The 20,005-nt window shown below is 41.4% G+C and overlaps 1 protein-coding gene across 1 annotated transcript in view; it reads left to right on the top strand.

Moving 5' to 3' along the window:
• The window catches only part of MYOM2 (myomesin 2), a 106,166-nt gene that overhangs the window by 16,201 nt on the left and 69,960 nt on the right, over positions 1–20,005 (top strand). The gene's annotated exons all lie outside the window — the stretch shown is intronic.

The raw sequence follows: 20,005 nt of genomic DNA, 5'->3' as shown, positions 1-20,005 counted from the left end.
TTCTAAGCTCCTTTATACACACTCTGAATTAAATTTTCTCCTTACTTGGTTGCTCTTCCCTGTTCTTTTCTTCCAACAGATTACATTCACCAAGCAAATGTTTGTTAGCTTTTGGAATGCAAATCAATTATTTGGCCTTTTCCTTCTTAAGGTCCCCAGTGCATATTTTATAAGTGTTGTCTTAACATAGGAGTGACTTTATTAGATCAGGCCTTGAGGTACATTTAGGGCCTTCTCCCTGTTTATGGCTAATAGCAGATGCCTAAGAAGGATTTAAAGAGGAAAGCAAATGTTATGTGTTGTGCTTCCCAGAGTAGTTTTTGTCTTGTTAACCCAATTTCATTTCAAGGGCTCTGTGAGAGGACTACAGTACCTCTGCAGCTGTGAGTTCAGAGGGGCTAGATGTGAAGGTGTAAAGGGTTAACCCTCCTGGGGGTGGTTTGAACCTGACCCCAGGTGTAGTGGCTAGCCCACTCTCACTTCCTGCCTAAACCCCCTATAAAAACAGAGGAACTCCCTCTTTCTTTTTATCTTTTTCCTGCCTGCCAGCAGCACCCTGGTTCCTGCAGCTCCTGTTTTTGCCAGATGGCCACCCTGTCACATGGTGGACAACCCCTTCCTTAATCTACCTCCATCTATTGCCATCAATCTGGTTGTATATATATTTTTTTATCTTGTTTCCCTTCCCTATACCGCTTTGTAACTCCCTTACCTTAAATACCTTTTATTTATTGTTAAAGGTTTTCTCTTAACTTCCAAACTGAAGCAAGACTATTCTTTGGGTGTTTTACCCCTTTTTCCTTTCTACATCTAATTTCTTTCTTTCCAAAAGGGAGGGAGGGGAAAGCATCCTCTTAATGTATTGCTCTGTTAGGTATTTCAGTCTCTGGGAAGCTTAAGTCAGACCAATACATTTATAGAAGGGTTGCTTTCAGGACCATCAGTACCCCACTATGTTCTAGATTCATGTAGGGTCCATTGGAAGGAGTGCAACTGCCTGTAGAAACACCCATCAGAAGACTGATGAATGACATGATTAGTTTCACTGGTGAGTTGTGCATAACCCTGCTTGCTCTGTCTCTGTGAGTGGTGAGAGATGGTGACATTGTCTTCCTGGTCCTCCTCTTCTTCCCTGGGCTGGCACTAGTAGTGGGACATCTAGACATCTTTTTTCCTTTCTTGTTGAGAATTAAGGAAAGGATGAGAAGTGGGAGTAGAACGAAGAGAAAAAAAGTAATAATGAATCAGGCACACAGAAACCAGAAGTCCAGCTGCTCTAGATTACTTAGAACTGGAGCTTTAGAGGTTCTCGTGAGGCACAACTTTTTCCCAGGGCATGTGGCACACTAGGAAGTTGCTGGTGTATTTCCATTGGAAATGGAGCAACATTGCATGTGTGTGGGAAGACACGTGTGTAATGGTATTTTCTCTTTTCAGTGCTGTATTTTTTACAAGCTGGAAGCAGTATTTCTGTTCCAGATTTATCATGCGTGGCTTTAAAACTGTGTGATAGACCAAAGATCACAGAAAACCAGCCACCACTCTTTTGTTGCCAATTTAAATACACCAAGACCAGAACAGAGCTCTTGGTTTCCCTTCCATATATATCTGTTTACTGGCTCCTTTCATGATTCCTCTGAAGATACGACCTTCTGAGCTGTCAGGCAGTCTCTCTTTTTTTACACCTTTATACTAATTCTACCTAGGGCTAAGCAGGAAAAAAAAAATCTGCAAAAAATATTTGTCTTTTGATACACATATAGCTGAAGTTCAAGTTGAAGCTTTTGTATTGCAGTGTAGGAATGCAACACAGGTTTCCAGAAAGCTTCTGAAAAGATAGTAGTCCTAAGGTGTCCTTTTGGCAATGTTCTGCTTTCTACAAGTTTCCTCTTTATGGAATATTTGCTTTTTGTCATGTACCACGTCAAACTATTTCTTCCATTGCTTGACGCTTATCATGACCCATGTTTGTCCCTCATCTCTGACTACTTCTCCAAAGATCCAAAAGTTAGCACGTATTGCCAACTTCCTTGTTACTTCATTGCCTCCTTTTAATATTTCTTAGGCAATCACTTCCTTTCCTCCCACATCTGGAAAATGACAATTTCAAACATTAAAAACACAAACTTGTTTTGATCCTTTGATCCTTTCTGCCTTGTTCACAGAAGTCCTGACTGATTTGTGTTAGCAGGCTGCACTAGCATCATATAGTCAGAGACACGTATTCCATCTAACAATTGCAGTAGGAAGGTGAGGTCTGAGAATTAGTGTCTGAGCACATTCAGAAAAAGAAAATGTTTGTTTTTTTTTTTTTAATCTGGAAAGTCAGCAAGAACTCCAGGATGGAAGGTAGTTTCAAATTCCAGCTCAAAACAAAAGAGGCACTTTTTTTTTAATTGTAAATATGATTAAAAGTTAGAGGAAAGGGCAAGCAATAGGGAAGAAATAGTCCCTGAATATGCCCAAGTTAAAACAGGTTTCCTTTTATAGAATAAGTGCTTCAGCCAGGTGGTGTTTTGAGCACATGTTTTATCACTTGCATGATGTCACTGCATAAGAGTAGCAAATATAACTAAGGAGACTGTGAGGTATAAATAAAATGGTCGTGATGATTCTTCTGGCCTCAAACTCACAAGAGCTCCCACGCATTGGAAACTCCAAGCAGCTGATATTTCAGTGCCTTTCTCAGGGAGGGAGCAATGATCTGTCACTGTCTGAGGTGTCCAAAGCAATCTCAGTGGTTGCTGTGATTTTATGATGTTGCTGTTCTTGTCCTCTCGTAAATGCCCAGACATCTTGACGACCATGCTCAGCAGAAGATTTTTTTTCCTCACCTCCAGTGCTGTAGTATTTGTGTCTCCTGGGGAACACTGCCAGTGGATGGGATTGAGCACAAGTGTAACCAGGCAGGCTACAGGGGCAGGGAAGGGAGGACAGCTGTCCTAAGCATTCAAAGCTTTACATTCTGTGACTCTCTGATGCGACCTGGGCCTCCAAATATTTATGAAGCTGGATGAAAGCCTTTTTCGGTCTGACAACTCTCTGACTCTGCCGACCTGTTATTTAGGATATGTTACAGCAGAACCCAGAGCAGTATCCAATGCTGCCTTGTTGCAACAGAAATTCAGAATGTAAAAACAGACTCTCCACTGCCCATGGAGAAAAAAAAATCTACTGCTTTCTCAAGCAGTCTGTGTATCTGGAACCCACAACTTCCTCAGGCTAAAATCAAGAATAATGGGAAAATTCTTTGATTCAGATACCAGTAAGGTAGGAATAAAAATGCATGTCTGTGTAAAAGTTTTCCAGTAAGCAATGTAGCTATTACCATGTGATTAAAACACAGCTGCAGAGGAATGATCAGTAAGCCAAGCATGTGAGACAAGACACAGGTTAGATGAAGAAAAATAACAAAATCATCAATAGCCTGTCTAAGCTGCCTTTGAATGTGAAAAGTGCTTGTGAACAATTGTGTAGGTAGTCCTGCACTCTTTATCTGGGTAACACACCCTTTGAAATCAAACTACTCTTCAACTCGATGACCAAGGATACCAAAAAGTGAGAACAGTAAATAATGGACTAAGTTAAATGGCATGGACTAAGAATTCAGCAAAACCTCCTCCATGTCACAAACACTTGCAGCTGTACAGTAACTGTGGACCAGTAGCACTAGTGGTAAGAACTGGTGACCTCCAAACATAGCTAGATCTGAAGCACTGGAATGAGGACTGTGGAAAGAAACAGTAAGTAGGAGATAGGATAGAATAACCAACTTTTCAGTCAGCTTTCTCTAATGGAATGTTGCTTTGTTTTACACACTATGGCATTGCTCTGAAAGCCCTTTAAAAGAACCTAGAGAAGGACCAGTGTGACTCATTGTCACTTCTGCAAAACCTTGTTTTCTTTCTTTATTATTACTAAAAGTACCGAATGCTATCCATTAAAACAGAGTAGATCTGGGGCCTGCCTGGGACTCTTAGCACAAATCTCACCTACATGTAGAAAGCAGATTCCTTTTGGTTAAAACAACCAAAGAGTCAAAGAATCCAGCAGTAGTGAGGAGCAGCTGTTGTAATTCCTACAGGAAATCGTGTCTGTGCCACATTTCTGACAGTTCTTGCATGTTTAGAGTGAAATCTGGTCAGGCTTCAACTGTATTATTTCTTCAAACTGCTGTAGATTTGAGCTCTTCATCCCTGAAATCAAACAATATATTTTTTCTAATGAGAGCTGTATGCTTCCAGGAACATGCTAAAGGCTCATTATTCTGGAGCACATTTATGATCCTATATAAATGAGATACTGTACCATGCATGGCACAGGCCATACCCAGCATAGCAATGTTCTTCTATAAGCTGATGGATATGCTGCATGAAGGTCAGCAACCCTGAATAGTGGGATATCCCTGAACTTGATACCAGTTGATGTTCTCATGTCAGCTCTCACATTGGACTTATCATGCAAGTGATCTGTTGTGCATTCCTTTCCTTCTCCTTTTGCCCTGTGAAACAGCAGCAGATTTCATGTTATCTGTATGAGGATATGTGGAGTGTGTGTGAGTTTTTTTCTGTGGGATTGACTGACCCAGGATTCTTGTGAAATGGAATGATAAGGAAAAGGGGAGAACCCAACACAGGCACAGAAGAACCTGACTGACTAGTGATAACAAAGTCAATAGCCATAGAGAAATCTGGTGGGTGGCACTAATTGATAAAGACAGGGAAGTGTGAAAATGCTTATTCCAGCAAGGTGATCTGACTGAGGAACACCTGAAATTGGATTGCTAAGAAAAGTTGAAGGCAACAAACGTACGTAGACACAGATATGACAGAGTGGTGGAAATTGTGAGAAGAAACAAACTTTGTCAGTCACACTAATTGATGGGCTATTTCAGAAAAGCTAACTTGGACTTTGCTGCTGATAAGGTTGTAGCTGGAATGGAGTGGGTAAACCTCCTGAACACTGGATCAGAGGAGTGGTAATTGATAGATTTGGGCAAACTGATGAAGAAATATATAGGGGAAGGAGCCAGAGGGAGGGACAAAGAGAGGACCAGATAGAAAGAGGTACAAAAGGGGTTGGTTTTCTGTAAAACAAGGCTGGCAGTACACTTGTGTGAGTGAGCCCTGAAACTCAGTTTGTCTTGTCTTCTTTATGACATTTCTTAACTATCTCTCTGTGCAGTTTTACTCTTCATCCCACATGTGAGTTCTGCATGGACTGAGTGGCAGTTACCATGAGGGCTGGCATGACTGAACTAGGTGCCAGCTATTGGAGTCAGATTGGAGCTGTAGGTGCCCCTACACACTGCATGTAGGCTTTGAGGAAGACCTGCTGGTGTGGGTAACTGTATGAATGTGTATATCTGCTTGCAGTCATCACTGACCTAGACCAAAGAGAGAGTGGATGACTCACAGCAAATGTGTGTGTGTCTTCACTAGTGACCTTCGGTTTCTGCCAGCCCAAGAGGAGGAGAGGATAGGACCAGGGGCAGAGGGCACAAATGGAGGTTCTGAACATCAGGACCCCCCCACCCCTTTTTTTTAACTATGAAGATGACTCAGTGCTGATGGGAGTGCCCAGAGGGGTTGTGTAGTCTCCATGCTTGGAGACACTCAAGTGCCATCTGGACATGGTCCTACGAAAGCAGCTCTAAGTGTTTCCACTTGAGCAGATATCTGCAAAGAGTATTGTGTGACACTTGACGTGGCAAGGTCATTACGGTCCTTATTTTTGCACTTGACTGAAAAATATATCTCACTGTAGTGGTAAATGAAGAGGTGGCACCAAGATAATGTATTGCTACTGACATTTTCTGTGGTGTAGTTTAACTACAGTTAGTAAAGTAAAGTGCCATTATTTCTAATCAAGATTTATCAGAAACACTTTCAAATGATTTAAATGGAAAAAAAAGTGCCAAAGACATTTGAAATCTTCACCTTACTGGCAAGAAACTGTAATTTGCTTGACTTGCTCTAAAATTTAGCAAAATATATGTAGTTAAGCAATTCCACTAGCTGAAACTCCAACTGTAATTAAAGTATCACTGTCAGTCCTCTACCAGCTCTAGAGTGTTTTATGCTGTCCAAACTGGAGGAAAATATGCTGTTGATGCCACTTGGAGTAACTCACAAAATGCACAGTTGAAGCATTCTGCTGCATCAGGCAAGCCTGTATTTTCTGTTTGTGACTGCACTAACCCTCTATTAACTTTTAAAAGAGGCATTAAATCAAAATGGATAGGAATTGGAGCTTTCCTGAGTCAGCTGAACCTTACTTCTGATGCTGATGCATGTGCTCCAGACTGGGTCCTTGGACAACAGGGCTACATGTGATAGCTTAAATATCTTATAAGTGGTTGACTCGCTGCAACTCAGTAAGGTGTTTGTCTTCCTAGGGTATTTACTAAGGAGTTCAATGAATCTTATGTTGCAGGGGAAAAAATCCCAAGATTTTATATATTTGGATATTTTAGTGCTTATTCAAAGGCTTCTCACAGAAGTGTCTGATGTTCTGTTTGCAGTTCAGTCTAGCTCTGTTGAATCACTGGTTGAAAATGCCTGTTGGGATATTTAAAACAACCTCTAGCAAGTGATTAAAAAAAATAAATAATTCTTAAGCTGTGGTTGTTCTCATCACAGGAGCACTACAACCTTCTTGTGGTTAAAAGTGTCTCCTCATTTGCCTCCTCCAAATGTCGTAGCTCTTTTATGGCCTCATCTCCATGCAGCCTGTCTTCATATCTGGGAGATGTAGTTTGGGCAGTTTGCATCTTCCTGTAGCAACCTTAAAGTACTTGCAATCTGTGGATAAAACCCCCTCCTCCCCCAAAACCAAAATCAACCAAACAAAAAACGATTGGGTCCTAGCAGAGGAGAAGGGTAAGAGATAATGTATCAAGAAATTTAAAAGATGTAGAAAGCAGGAGGTGGAGAGAGAAGTTTATGTTTCTAAGGAACCAGGATGATTAGGTACGTCAAAGAGGCAGGCAGGAGTGTTTTGCTTTGGGGATTTGTGCTCACTGTGTGAGCACATTTCCAGTGCTGTCAGCAGTCAAGTGCTTCTGTCATTGCTCTATTTGCTCATCTTCGTAAGCAGGTGAACTGCTGCTGATTTAAAATATATATATATATATATAAAATGATATCTGGTGATGTTCTTTTTTGAATAAGACATATTCTGTTTGGTACACATGTAGACTCTATACGTGATAATCCTGATCTTCTGATCGCAGGTGGGAGAAAGCATGATTTATTTTTTGTGTGGTTGGACTTGCATGCATTGTTTGGTCTTTCCTTTGTCATGCCAAATGAGAACCTAGAACCTGGGTAGCTGTGAAGGAAATTGAAGAGGGTGCTCTATGCTCCTCAGTGCCTGGTATTCATTGCTCTAGCATGGCTTTGGAAACTGTACCTTAGGGGTTTTGTGAGTAATTAGGACTAATGCAGGCATGAGAAACTGCATTGCTAGTTACTAATCCTTTAATTTAGATGAAATTATAAACACGCTCCAAGCATTTGAAGAAACACAGAGCTGACATGCTAACAAAGGCAGGCTTCAGAAGCTGCCATAAAGTGCATTAGGTTTTCTTGGAACTGGAGGAAGCTAAAAGCACAAGGCCACTACTAAGGCCCTTTTACAGGCTAAGCTGTACCTCTTCTAACACCATTAAACTGCATCTCATTACTGTTTTGATGTTTCCTCTGGTAGCTTAAAAGATAATGTATATTCTTTTCTGAGCTCCATTTCAGGTCTTCATCTTCCCCTTTACTGGAGTTGTTGAGCCATTACTTAAGCCTGCCTCAATTAAACAACCCACACCAAGGGACTGGTAAAAGATTAAAAAGGTAATTCTAAAATACCACATTCACAAAAGGGTTTTAGCACATGCTTGGTTTTAAGTGAATAATCCTTTTGATACCCTGCTAAATCCCTGTTTGAAAAAAGCTTCCCTTAGAGAAAGACTTCTGTTTGGGAAATGGATGGATCAAGGGAAGACATTTTCAGTGTCAGGGATGCAGTTTGCTTGAGAATGTAATGTAAATTATTTTCCAATTTAAAATACTAGATAATTTTTGTTGTCTGCTGCCTGAATTTCAACACCATTGAGTAATCCAATATTGCAGCTTCCCTTTCTGTCCCATTTTGTGGAGTTCTATAAGGAGAGGGAGACTGCACGACTTGTTCTTGGCCACAGCTCTCAGAGGGTGCTTTCTCATCTTTGCCTTCCTACCACACCCTGAAGAAAGAACTTTAATTAGAAGAGACCTCAAGCATAAAGGCAGACAGAGTAGGATATATGTTCTTCCATTTCTTTAAGGATAATAAATATAGAAGAAATTAAAAACAAAAAGTGTAATGAGAACTTCACATTTCTCCTGAAAACCAATCTCTTGCCTCCCACAGGAAAATGCAATAGGAGAGAAGCTAAGTCAAGTGGGTTTGCTGTGGGTTATTACATGCTAATTACTTTGACAGCTGCTTCTGAAGCAACATCTATGCTCAGTGCATATGCACTCATTCCACTGTGTCTGTAGATCTAACTCTGTCAGACTGAGGTATAATTTAAGATCAGTTGCAGTAAGGGAGAAGTCTGTGCCAAGCAACTGATAGTCCTAGACCATAAGTACAAAAGATCCTTACCAGAGCTATTTAGGAAACTTGGATGAAAGCTGTGGATTCAGTAAGAATCAGCTAGGTAAAAGCTTGTTCATATCTTGCACTGGTTCCCATATATATATGTGCAAGGAGAAGGCATGACGGGAAAGAACAGTGTTAGTGTATCAGTTTCTTATACCAAGTACTGGAATATCTTAACTGCTATTTACTGACTTCAGTCTTGACCCTATTGCCTTATAAGTAAATTGAAAACATATCTCCAAATACTATGAATAGTAATAAAATTCCTACTTATGCTGCTAACTTGCTGGGTATTTGAGTCATTATAGGCCAAGTCTTGAGGTGTTATTAAGTCTGTCACATGGCCAGATTTTGACAGACACATTGTCTTATGTCAAGATGGAATAAGAGGAATGCAATTATTCATGCTTGTCACAAAGCATTGTCAGAATTCATTCCCTTCCTGTCCCTTCTCCCATATGGAGAGAATCATTATGGGGTTGCATACCACTGGAATGAGGCAGAATGACTGAACCCACATACCAGCTCTGCACAGCAAGTTCTGCTAAACCAGCACAACAAAACCACCACAGTAGTGCCTTGGAGCTTCTGGATAGAAATCTAGGAGCCCTATGGGCTACAAACCTTTATTTTAGTTGGTAGCAATCAGGAACCATGAGGGTCTCACAGAATCAAGTGCAGTGTTGGGTGGTTTTGGTTTGTGAGATTTGTGTGTGTGTGTTTGTTTGTATTTTGTTGTTGTTGGTTTTTTGTTTGGTTGGTTTTGTTTCTTTACCATTTTTTTTCCTTCCCTTCCCTCATATCTGCATATGCATTGATTAGGCATATGGATAAGCATATATTTTGATTCTTCTTACTATGGGATGCAGAAGTCTATCTCAGGTTGAGTGGAGACATGGGGATGGGAATAAGGACTTTCAATCTGTATTAATCAGTTTTGTATACAGTTGCTATGCATCCATGTACTGCAATCATGCTCTTAAATCCAGGCAGCTCTTAAGGAGGTAAGGGGAGTTTCATTTTGTGGCCTGAGGCATCAAGAGGATCTTGTGTCTCTACTAATAAGATTCTGGAGTTTGTCTCCTCACTGCTCTTCTAAGTTACTGATTATTTTAAAACTTGAATAATTTCTAAATGAAAAGTTTGTTTTCTGACATGAAACTGTTTCAGACCTGCTCTGTGTTGCTGGTAACTCCCCCCCAGTTTTGCAATAAACAGGTGTGGGTTTTAGCAGCGAGGTCTATATTTTGTTAAAATGCACAATTAAAACTGCATATGGGGTAGGGCTTTTCTTCTGCCTTTATATCACACCCTTATTGCCTACCAGGTTGACCTCACTATTGGGAGAATCACTTGGTTGGTTCTAAATATAGCACTGCATCTGCCCTTAAATGGGGGCGGAGGGGCAGTAGCCTTTGGAGAGGGGAATTATTTTTGTTTTGCTCAGCCAGAGTTTGCTAAGCTGGGAAAGGCTGATCTTCCTCTCTGCTTTGCAGTTGTGCTGTTCCCCTTGGTAAGTCCACTTTTCATCCAGATTGTTCATGTTCAAATGAGAGTAATTGTGGGAGGCTGCTGGGTGCTTTTCTGTAAAAAAGAAATTCTCTTCCTTGGGGAAAACAAGCAGTAAGCAGGACACAGATTTATGAAAGGACAATCAAACACACAAAAAAGTGGAATTGGTTTGTTCTGTGCATGCTTAAGCTCGATACCAGTGTGCATTACATTTGCTCTGTTTCTTTCTGCATATAAAGAACTCCATTATAGCAGTCCATAGCTCTCTTGATATACATGCCTCTCCAATTATTCATGTATCGGCAATGTCCCTTTCTTGTGTGCTCGTATTTTATAAGAAGACAGGACATGATTTACATGAAATATGTGCAGAAATAAGCATAAAATCCTGAAGTAGCTGATAAACTACTTGGCACGCCGAAGAATGGGATGGATGCAGCTAGGACAAAAATTACTACTTGTTTTTTACTTTCAACTACCTGTCTTCAGAAGATGTGTTTCTGATATCTGTATTGCTCTAGGCTATGTGATCTGTGCCACATGAAAATTTCAGCTGAATCAGTGCACAGAGTCTTGGGAAATCATGTTCTTGTCTTGGGACTCTGCTGGTGTGTTGATAATAGCTGTAGGACAATGAAAGGAGTGTAATAAAGAATAATGAAGGCTGAGATGATAGGAAGTGACTTTCACTATCTCGTTGCTTTGCATTCCTTGCTGTTCAATTGAAGGGATGTAAGACACTTGCCAAGTGGAAAGAAATCTTATTAGAATGTGTTGAACCTTTGTATTTGGAATGTCAGGATAGCAGGGTTTCAAGTCACTGTGGGTGAATTCAACCTTATTTAATTCTCAGCCATATAAGAGCATGAATTCATAAGACAGAGTCCATGTAAGTACCCACCTCTCTCTGGGTATATACTGCCTAATTTATAAGAGGGATATGGCAAGACAAGTAAAATTGGAAGCTTCCACTCCCTTCCATCGTGAAGGTTGACAACCAGTTGAATATGATCCAGCACTGTGCCTAGGTAGCCAAGAAGGCCAGTGACACCCTGGCTTGTATTAGAAATAGTGTGGCCAGCAGGAGTAGGAAATTGATTGATTGACAGTTGTAAAGCTCCATCTTGTATGTTACATTCAGTTTTGGCCCCCTCATTACAAGAGGAGTATTGAGGTGCTGGAGTGTGTCCTAAGAAGTACAATGAAAATAGTGGTGAGTCTAGAGCACAAGTCTTACAAGGAGTTCTGAGGAAACAGGGAATGTTTATTCTGGAGGAAAGGAGGCTCAGGGTAGACCTTTTCACTCCCTGCAGTTCTCTGATTCTCTCAAGTAGCAAGTGACAAGATGAGAGGAAATGGCCTACAGTTATGCCAGAGGAGGTTTAGATTGGATATCAGGAAAAGATCCTTCACAGAAAGGGTTGTCAGGCAGTGGAAAAAGCTGCCCAGGAAAATGGAGGATCTTACCATCCCTAGAGGTATTTGAAAGACCTGTAGAGGTGGTGCTGAGGTATGTGGTTTAGTAGTGACTCGGCAGTGCTAGGTGAATGGTTGGACTTGATTTTAAAGTTCTCTCCCAAGCAAACTGATGCTGTGGCAGTCACAGAAAAGCCTTTGTAAAAGTGTTTCTTTTAGACTCATGCAAGGGCAAGCACTGGTGCTTCCTTCCACAATGGCCTTGCTTGGGGGAGGAGTACCCGTGGCTCTTCCTTCTACCTGCTTGCCACAGGGCAAAGCTGGTGACTAACTCCATCCAAGGCTGTGGCTATGACCATGACCACTCCTAGCATACTCTAGCTGCCTCCACATTAACTGCTATGGCTACAGGGTGAAGCAAACCACTCAGGAATTAATACAAGGTCAAGGTGTGCATTCTGCTTAATTATAGGTGCTCCTATTACTGCACTGTATGGTAGTATATTAAATTGCTTAATCTGTCTGTCTCTTTGCAAGTAGAATCATCTGAAACAGTGAAATGTTAAAAAAATCGACTCCTTCAAATTATAGGGAGTTATTAATAAAGATGTGATGGCTGGCATATGTCAGTTGCTTGAAAATGTTGTTTCACTGGATATTCAGATGACTAGCAATAGAAAAGGCCAGGCAATTGTTAGCTTTAATGTGAAAAATAATGCTTGCATGCCTGGGATGATTGGAACAAGATTTATGCTTAGAACAAGTTTGTGAAAATAGGCTCATACTTTTCCTATACAAAGGAGGGCAGCTGTGATATAGCTAAAGATCTCAAAGCTTGCTAAGTAAAATCTGGAACTCTGTAGGCTTTAAGCAAATAAGAATTCCATATTCTTTTTTAATCTAAGAAGTATTTGTATTTTGTTGTAAAAAAAATTTAAACTGAGCTCTTATTATGCAGAAGGCAAAACCTCCTCAGTGGGAAAGACAAGCATCTTAAATTGCTTAAAATTCAATTGCTTAAAATGCTCCCTCCCTGGAGGTGGTCAATGCTAGGTTGGATGAGGCCTTGAGCAACCTGTTCCTAGTGGGAGGTGTCCCTGCCTATGGTGGGGGGTTGGAACTGGATGGTCCCTTCCAACCTGAACCATTCTATGATTCTATAAATTGAGGCTAGGCTGTGTGGTTTTTTAAGTTCATTGTTTCTCATACACATAATATAATTCTCTGTGTAAGCTTTAAGCATGCACACAGAGATAAAAGATTGGAGAGATATATTAAGCATTCTAAAAGTTTATTACCAAATTGGGGAATATGCTACCAGACTCTTTACATTCTATTCTGTTTTAGACTGCAGTGGCTGGGAGCTGCATAAAGATCCATGCTGATTTTACAACGTTTCCACCCAAGTAAGATTCCTGGAGGGCAAAATACTATGTACTACAATATTTGCAGAATTGACATAACCATCTGGAAATGCCCAAGTGTTCTGAGGCAATATAGTAATACTTTAAACTGCTTGTTAGGAGTAACTCATGACTAGAAGGTGTGCTTTGGGGTTTTATGTATGAGGAGTTGCCTTTTGTTTTTCGTTGTGGTATATAGGTGGTATGGAGTTAGATAAATACCATAGACTTCAGTGTACCATGAAAATATGAGTTGTCAAAATAGGGCTTTTTAAAATCACTTAACTTGGAACACTATGGAGAACAAACAGAACTACAGACAGGTAGTAGAAACGATGCTGACATCATGGGAAAAACAGGATGAACCCTTGCCTTAATATGAATGGTTAAAGAGATTTAAGAAAGACGAGATACAGAGTAAGATCAAGGATGAGGATACACTTGCAGGAGCAGGATGTACTGATCTTTCATCCAGAATGAGGAGGATGGCCATGACCTCGTGAATTGGTTTTGGCACTTCTGCAGATGGACAAGGACTTTCTCTGTGCATGTTGCATGGTATGGCATTGACAGGTCAGGAAGAAAAAGTACATGCTGTGCTGTGGTTCACGGTGGGAACCTCCTGAACTTGAGAATGCAAGCTATCTATAGTGAGCACAACCATGTTCTTCTTCCTATGGCATTTGTCAGTCCCATCCATCAATTTATTTGGTTGTGTGCCTGCTCTCAGAGGCTGAGCGATGATGATAGAATTTGCTGCCTGTCTTTTAAATCTTAAATTAACTCACTTATCAAACTAAAAATATCTGCATCAGACCCTTGGCTTCTGTGCTGAAGAATGTTGTCCCTTGCCACGTGGCTCTAGATTATTGCTTTCTATTCAGATCAGTGTTACTATGGCAAGAAACTATGCACAACCTGGCCTGGGTGCTCAGTCTTTTACTCACAAGCAAGAGCAAGCTGTTATCTATCTGCTAGTAAGCATGTGTATACGTGTTTGTGTAAACTAATTTGAGCAGTCTTCTCACCTGTGTTTTTAATATCTGTAATCCTCAGGGACATTTTGCCTGGCTTAATAGTTTTGTTTAATAGAAATACTCATAATAGAACAATAATAAAATAATGGGAATAATAATTGGAATTACAATAATACAAATAATAATAGTAGGAATAATATATAGCAGGAATACAATGATGGTGTGTTCTCTACCAAAAAAGTAAAGGTTGAATGTGGGACTAATAGTTTTAGGAACATCTTGTCCTGTAACTATAGGTCCTTTTCTAGAAATCCAGGGATGTTAATAGCATTTGCGTGGGTGAAGTTCAAGGGTTGCTTCTGACAGGACACGTGGACCATATGTTTCATCAGGTTGTCTGCAACACTTGCAGTCACATACCAGTAGAAGGTGGTGAAAAAGCCTCAGATGGGTTTTTAATTTGTTACAGTTACACTGTTTTTTTTTTCTTTGTTGTTGTGTTTTCAGTTTCCTTCCCCCCCCCCCCCCCCACTTTTCCCCCCTATTTTTCCCCCCTCCTTTTTTCATCTATTTTAATCTTTTTGTCCTCTTTGTTGTTTCTTTTTTTTTCTTTTTCTTTTTTCTCTTTTTTCCTCCTTTTTTTCTCTTTTTTCTTTTTTCCCTTTTTTCCCTCCTTTTTATCTTTTCTCACTTTTTTCTTTTTTTCATCATTTTTTCTCTTTTTTCTCCTTCTATTTTATTTTTTTGTACTTTTTCCCCCTTTTTTCCCTCTTTTTTTTCCTCTTTTTGTTTCTCTTTCCCCCCTTTTCCCCCCATTTTATTTCCTCTCTCTGTTTTTCCTCTCTCTGTTTTTCCTCTCTATTTTTTTTTCCCTCCCCCCAGTGTTTCTGCCAGACCATTGCTTGCATCTTGCTTTTGGGTCAATTGCTGCTATAATTGGGTCGTGAGCTACTGTCAAAGAGAAAATCATGCTTCACCTAAACTGATCTGTGGGGCTAAGGTGTGTTCTTCGTATTGCATTCTCTAACTCTATCAGTGGTAGGGTGACTATTGGTGCACTTTTCAAGCATATCACATAAATGTGAGATCTTTTCAGTGGAAAATTGGGAAAATAGCCTTGTGCCTAGGAAGATAAAATAAACTTCTTGTTGTGAATTCATGGTGTCCTATATAGGCTGTAGACTGCTGAAGTTAGTTTTAGAGTGGGTCTGTAATTTTTCTCTTCAGATATTTATCTTTGCACCACTAGTAAGTATTAAATACATACTCTGCAAGCACCATTGTAATTAACCAGTGAGGATTGTTACATTTGGAATTGTTGTCAGGCAGCTGCCCTCTGTGTTAACAGAAGTCAAAATGAGCCTGGCTGCTAACAAGCTCAGCTGATTGCTTGTATGGATGCTGGGAGTAGATAGCCATGCTTGTTTCCATTGTAAAGGGTTTTGGGTGTCTGTGAAAAAACATCTGAACATGTATTTTGAGAAAACCTGCGTGCTGATTAGTATAAGAAGATATGCTAATTAGTATAAGAGGATATGCTAATTACCATGTATGCTTTATATTTAGTGGGAAATGGCTGAACTGCGAATGATATTTTCTCCCATCTCAAAAATGAAAGTAGCCCAGACTATGATCCATGCAGACACATGGGCTTTACTCTGCAACCCTCATATGTCAGCTCTCAGTGCAAGTTATATCAGCATAGCAACACATCAATTGAATGTTGTTAGATTCACAGAATTATTTAACTGGGTGACATGTAAACATGAGCAGTGCTTAACAGCTGAGTCAGCTTAGTCTATGGGTTTGCCCTTTGCACCTTCCTTTAGGTGAAAAGGCCAATTAAAAATAGAAAAGAGGAGAGAACACGGTGCCATTAACAGTCTGGTTAACTAAGAGGCAAGTTAAATGTCACATGTACAGTAGTCACAGAGAGAGCAGGAAGAAAAGCTCTACTTGATATGTGTAAGTGTAGCATAATTTTATGTACAGATACTGAAAGTAACAGGCAAGGATGCTCATGGGTCTGTGTAACTAAGACAATAGCCATGTGATGAGTTATGAGGTCCATGTCAGCACAATGCACTAAGCTAGCATCTCTACAAGGTGCTGCCCTGTGCTGTACTGACTTCACTCATGTTAGCTTTCTTATCTCTTCAGAAATGAGGTAATGTTTCCTTAATGTCCCACAGGAATATTATAAACGTGTTTTAATTCTGTCTTGCCATGTCTGGTGTTTTGCCTCAAGCTCTCATTCCTAAATGTGAAATGTGTCATTTTTCTATCTCTTGAAAAAGAGGTTGAGAGAGAATCTATAGGTTACTAAACCAGTGCAGCTGTCCAGTCATACATTGTACAAGCTCATCTCTTTGGATCTCTTGGCTTTTGGTAATAGCATGTATCTCCTGTTAAATACACTGTTTCCTCCTGCAGAGACCCTTTTCTTGGAAAAGTGAAGCTAGCTGATGTGACATTATGGCTTGGGAGCATCTGACTCTGCTTTTGAATAGCTGAAACAACCAGATACGTAGGGAGTTTATTGCACTACTTGCACTAGCATGCAAGGCCATTGTGTGAAATGGTTGCTAGACTAAGAACTGCAGTCTTTCAGTGAATCATCTTACATTTTTCTTTCTAAGGATCTGATGTGTTGTGTAAGAAAGCTAGCTCTCATTTTTAAGGACTCAATTGCTGCAAATGAACATGATTTCTTCTGTGTACACAGTCTGGCTAGTCCTGCAATGAAAAAAATGTGAGCAAGTTACACTTTAAAACTTCACTTAAGAGTCTTAACAAGGCCAAGTGCAGGGTTCTGCACTTTGGCCACAACAACCCCAAGCAGTGCTACAGGCTGGGGACTGAGTGGCTGGAGAGCAGCCAGGAGGAAAGGGACCTGGGGGTACTGATAGATAGTAAGCTGAAGATGAGCCAGCAGTGTGCCCAGGTGGCCAAGAGAGCCAATGGCATCCTGGCCTCCATCAGGAACAGTGTGGCCAGTAGGACAAGGGAGGTTATTCTTCCCCTGTACTCAGCACTGCTCAGGCCACACCTTGAGTACTGTGTCCAGTTCTGGGCCCCTCAATTCAAGAAAGATGTTGAGGTGCTGGAACATGTCCAGAGAAGGGCAACAAAGCTGGTGAGGGGCCTGGAGCACAAATCCTATGAGGAGAGGCTGAGGGAGCTGGGCCTGTTTAGCCTGGAGAAGAGGAGGCTCAGGGGTGATCTTATTACTGTCTACAACTACCTGAAGGAGCATTGTAGCCAGGTGGGGGGTGGCCTCTTCTCCCAGGCAACCAGCAATAGAACAAGGGGACACAGTCTCAAGTTGTGCCAGGGTAGGTATAGGCTGGATGTTAGGAAGAAGTTCTTCACAGAGAGAGTGATTTCCCATTGGAATGGGCTGCCCAGGGAGGTGGAGGAGGCACCGTCCCTGGGGGTCTTCAAGAAAAGACTGGATGAGGCACTTAATGCCATGGTCTAGTTGATTGGTTAGGGCTGGGTGATGGGTTGGACTGGATGATCTTGGAGGTCTCTTCCAACCTGGTTGATTCTATGATTCCACAATTTTATCACTGCTTTCCATTTTCAAATTAGAGTTTTTCAAAGTGATTTTTCAAAACATGAGATATTAAGAAATTCCACTGTGTGGCAGAAAATATCATTGCTTTCAGAGTAAGTAATAAGCATTTAGAAAGCTATTTTCAGCAGTGTTTTATTAAGCTACATGGTCTCTGTGTACTTCTCATACAGTAAAGAGATAAATGGCAACAAAAAAGGTTACATAGAATTTGGAAAGTGACAATGGTGTAATGACTGAATTGCTTTGGTTTCTAACTAGATTTTGTTTTACCAGAAACTGCTTTTTTCCCCCCTTAAACAGTTATAAACCAAATTTTAATGTGGATATTGCTCATTTTTGTCCCCAAAACATGTAACTACAGGGATTTGATAGGCCATTGAACACAGCCTAAAACTGGTCATTATCGGTGTCTTTGGGATAAAGCAGGAGGAGCTCATGTACTGTTTAAATGAGTTTAGAAGATTTCTCTTCAAATCCCTTTGTGCTTTCATTTCATATACATTGTCAAGCTGCCTGTTTATGGGACTTTTTTGTTACAAATGCAGTCTCTTAGTGTGAGGATTTCTATCACAGGCAGGTTCATCTTGGCAGGATCCATGGCAAGCCAGGGCTGTGTTGTGGGGCTGAAATGGAATCATGGGTCATGGGCAGGTTGGGGAGAGCCCTGGAGGAGGCTGGGCAAGGACAGGCAGGTTCATTGCTTTCCCTAGGACTCTGACATCCTGTTGACATGACCTCTGGATCAGCTGATGTTGTTTCACCTCCTAGGGATAGCCTTGAGGCGAGTCCCAGACCATGCTTCTGCTCATGCACCAGCTTCTCATGTGCAGCTGACAGATTGCACCTTGCATATGGATAGCTTTCCCACTACCTTTCAGGAGAGAACTGGATACTATTGCAGGAATTTGCCAGACTAAAATCTTCACAATTTGGCCTAAGCTACTTTATATGGGGAAATTATAGAATCATAGAATGGTTTAGTTTGGAAGGGACCTCAAAGATCATCCAGTTCCAGCCCCCTCGCCACAGTCAGCACACTTCCCACTAGAACAGGTTGCTCAAGCCTCATCCAACCTGGTCTTGAACACCTCCAGGGAGGGAGCATCCACAACCTCCCTGGGCAACCTGTTCCAGTGTCTCACCAACCTCATTGTAAAGAATCTTTTCCTAACATCTAGTTTGAATCTTCTTTCTTCAAATTTAAACCCCTGTCATTACAAGACCTTGCCAATAGTCCTTCCCCAGGCCTCCTGTAGGCCCCCTTCAGATACTAAAAGGGCACTGCAAGGTCTCCTTGAAGCCTTCTCTTCTCTAGGCTGAAGACCCCCAATTCTTGTCACCTGTGCTCTCAAAGCAGAGCTGCTCTGCTGTGTAGCCCTTCCAACAGATGGTTGAAGTTCCCCATGAGGATCTGGGCCTGTGATTGTGAAGATTCTCCTATTTGTTTGTGAAGGGCCTCATCTGCTTCACTTTTCTGATCAGGAGGTCTGTAGCAGACTGCTACTATGATGTCACCTTTAACCTTTACTCATAAGCTCTCTGTTTTTGTGTTGCACATCCCCAGGTGGAGTTCCATGGACTCTAGTTTATCACTGGTGTAGAGGGCAACACCCCCTCCCCTTCTCCCCTGCCTGTCCTTCCTGAAGAGTCTATAACCATCTATCCCCAAGCTCCACTGTCTCAGTGATGCCAATGACATCATAGCCCTGTAGACTTGGCACGTATTTGCAATTCTTTCTGTTTGTTCCCCATGCTCCTTGTGTTAGTGCAGAGGCATTTCAGTGGTGCCTTTATTGGAGCTGACTTGCTGACTGATTTTCCCTTACCCTGCTCTTTGGGAGCTCTTTTCTCAGTCTGTACTCCAATCCTAGGGTCAGATCCCACCTGTCCATGCTCAGACACCTCTGTAGCTATCAGCCTATCTCTACCACTCATGTCACCACTACCACGTGGATTACCACATGATGTTTTCCTGTTGGCAGCTACTACCTGAAGGGGATCTGGCTCAACTCTGCAAGACTTTCACTGTATTACTTTGGCCCCAGCATGCTTCTGGGCAGTAGGTTGAAAGCCCTTCCTAGTCTCCCATTGCTCCCACACCTTGCCACATGGAAGCCTGATGACTTTATCCCTCTCCCCCTTCACATCTGTTGTCACTGAAGTGCAGTCATCTCATGGGAAGGTGTTGACTGTTCAGTGGCTCCTCAGAATCGCTTGCCACTGTTTAGGCAGGGTGGCCCAGGGGTGAAGAGCCTCACATCCAATTGTGTCTGTAAAAGGGACTTACTCAGCAAACTGTAATTACACAGGATCACAGCTGCTCAGGACATAGCTGGTAACGTTCACCATTTCTGCAAGAAGTTGTCATCACATTTCTAATGAGTGCAAAGGGATATGGACATCTCTGGGTTCTTCTAAGGCCATGCTTAACTATGAGTCAGTGGGATACAGGCTCTTTCCACATGCTACTTCTGGGA

Source organism: Pogoniulus pusillus, chromosome 7 (assembly GCF_015220805.1).
Source record: "Pogoniulus pusillus isolate bPogPus1 chromosome 7, bPogPus1.pri, whole genome shotgun sequence".
NCBI lineage: Eukaryota > Metazoa > Chordata > Aves > Piciformes > Lybiidae > Pogoniulus > Pogoniulus pusillus.
This window is presented reverse-complemented; position numbering and strand designations above follow the sequence as displayed.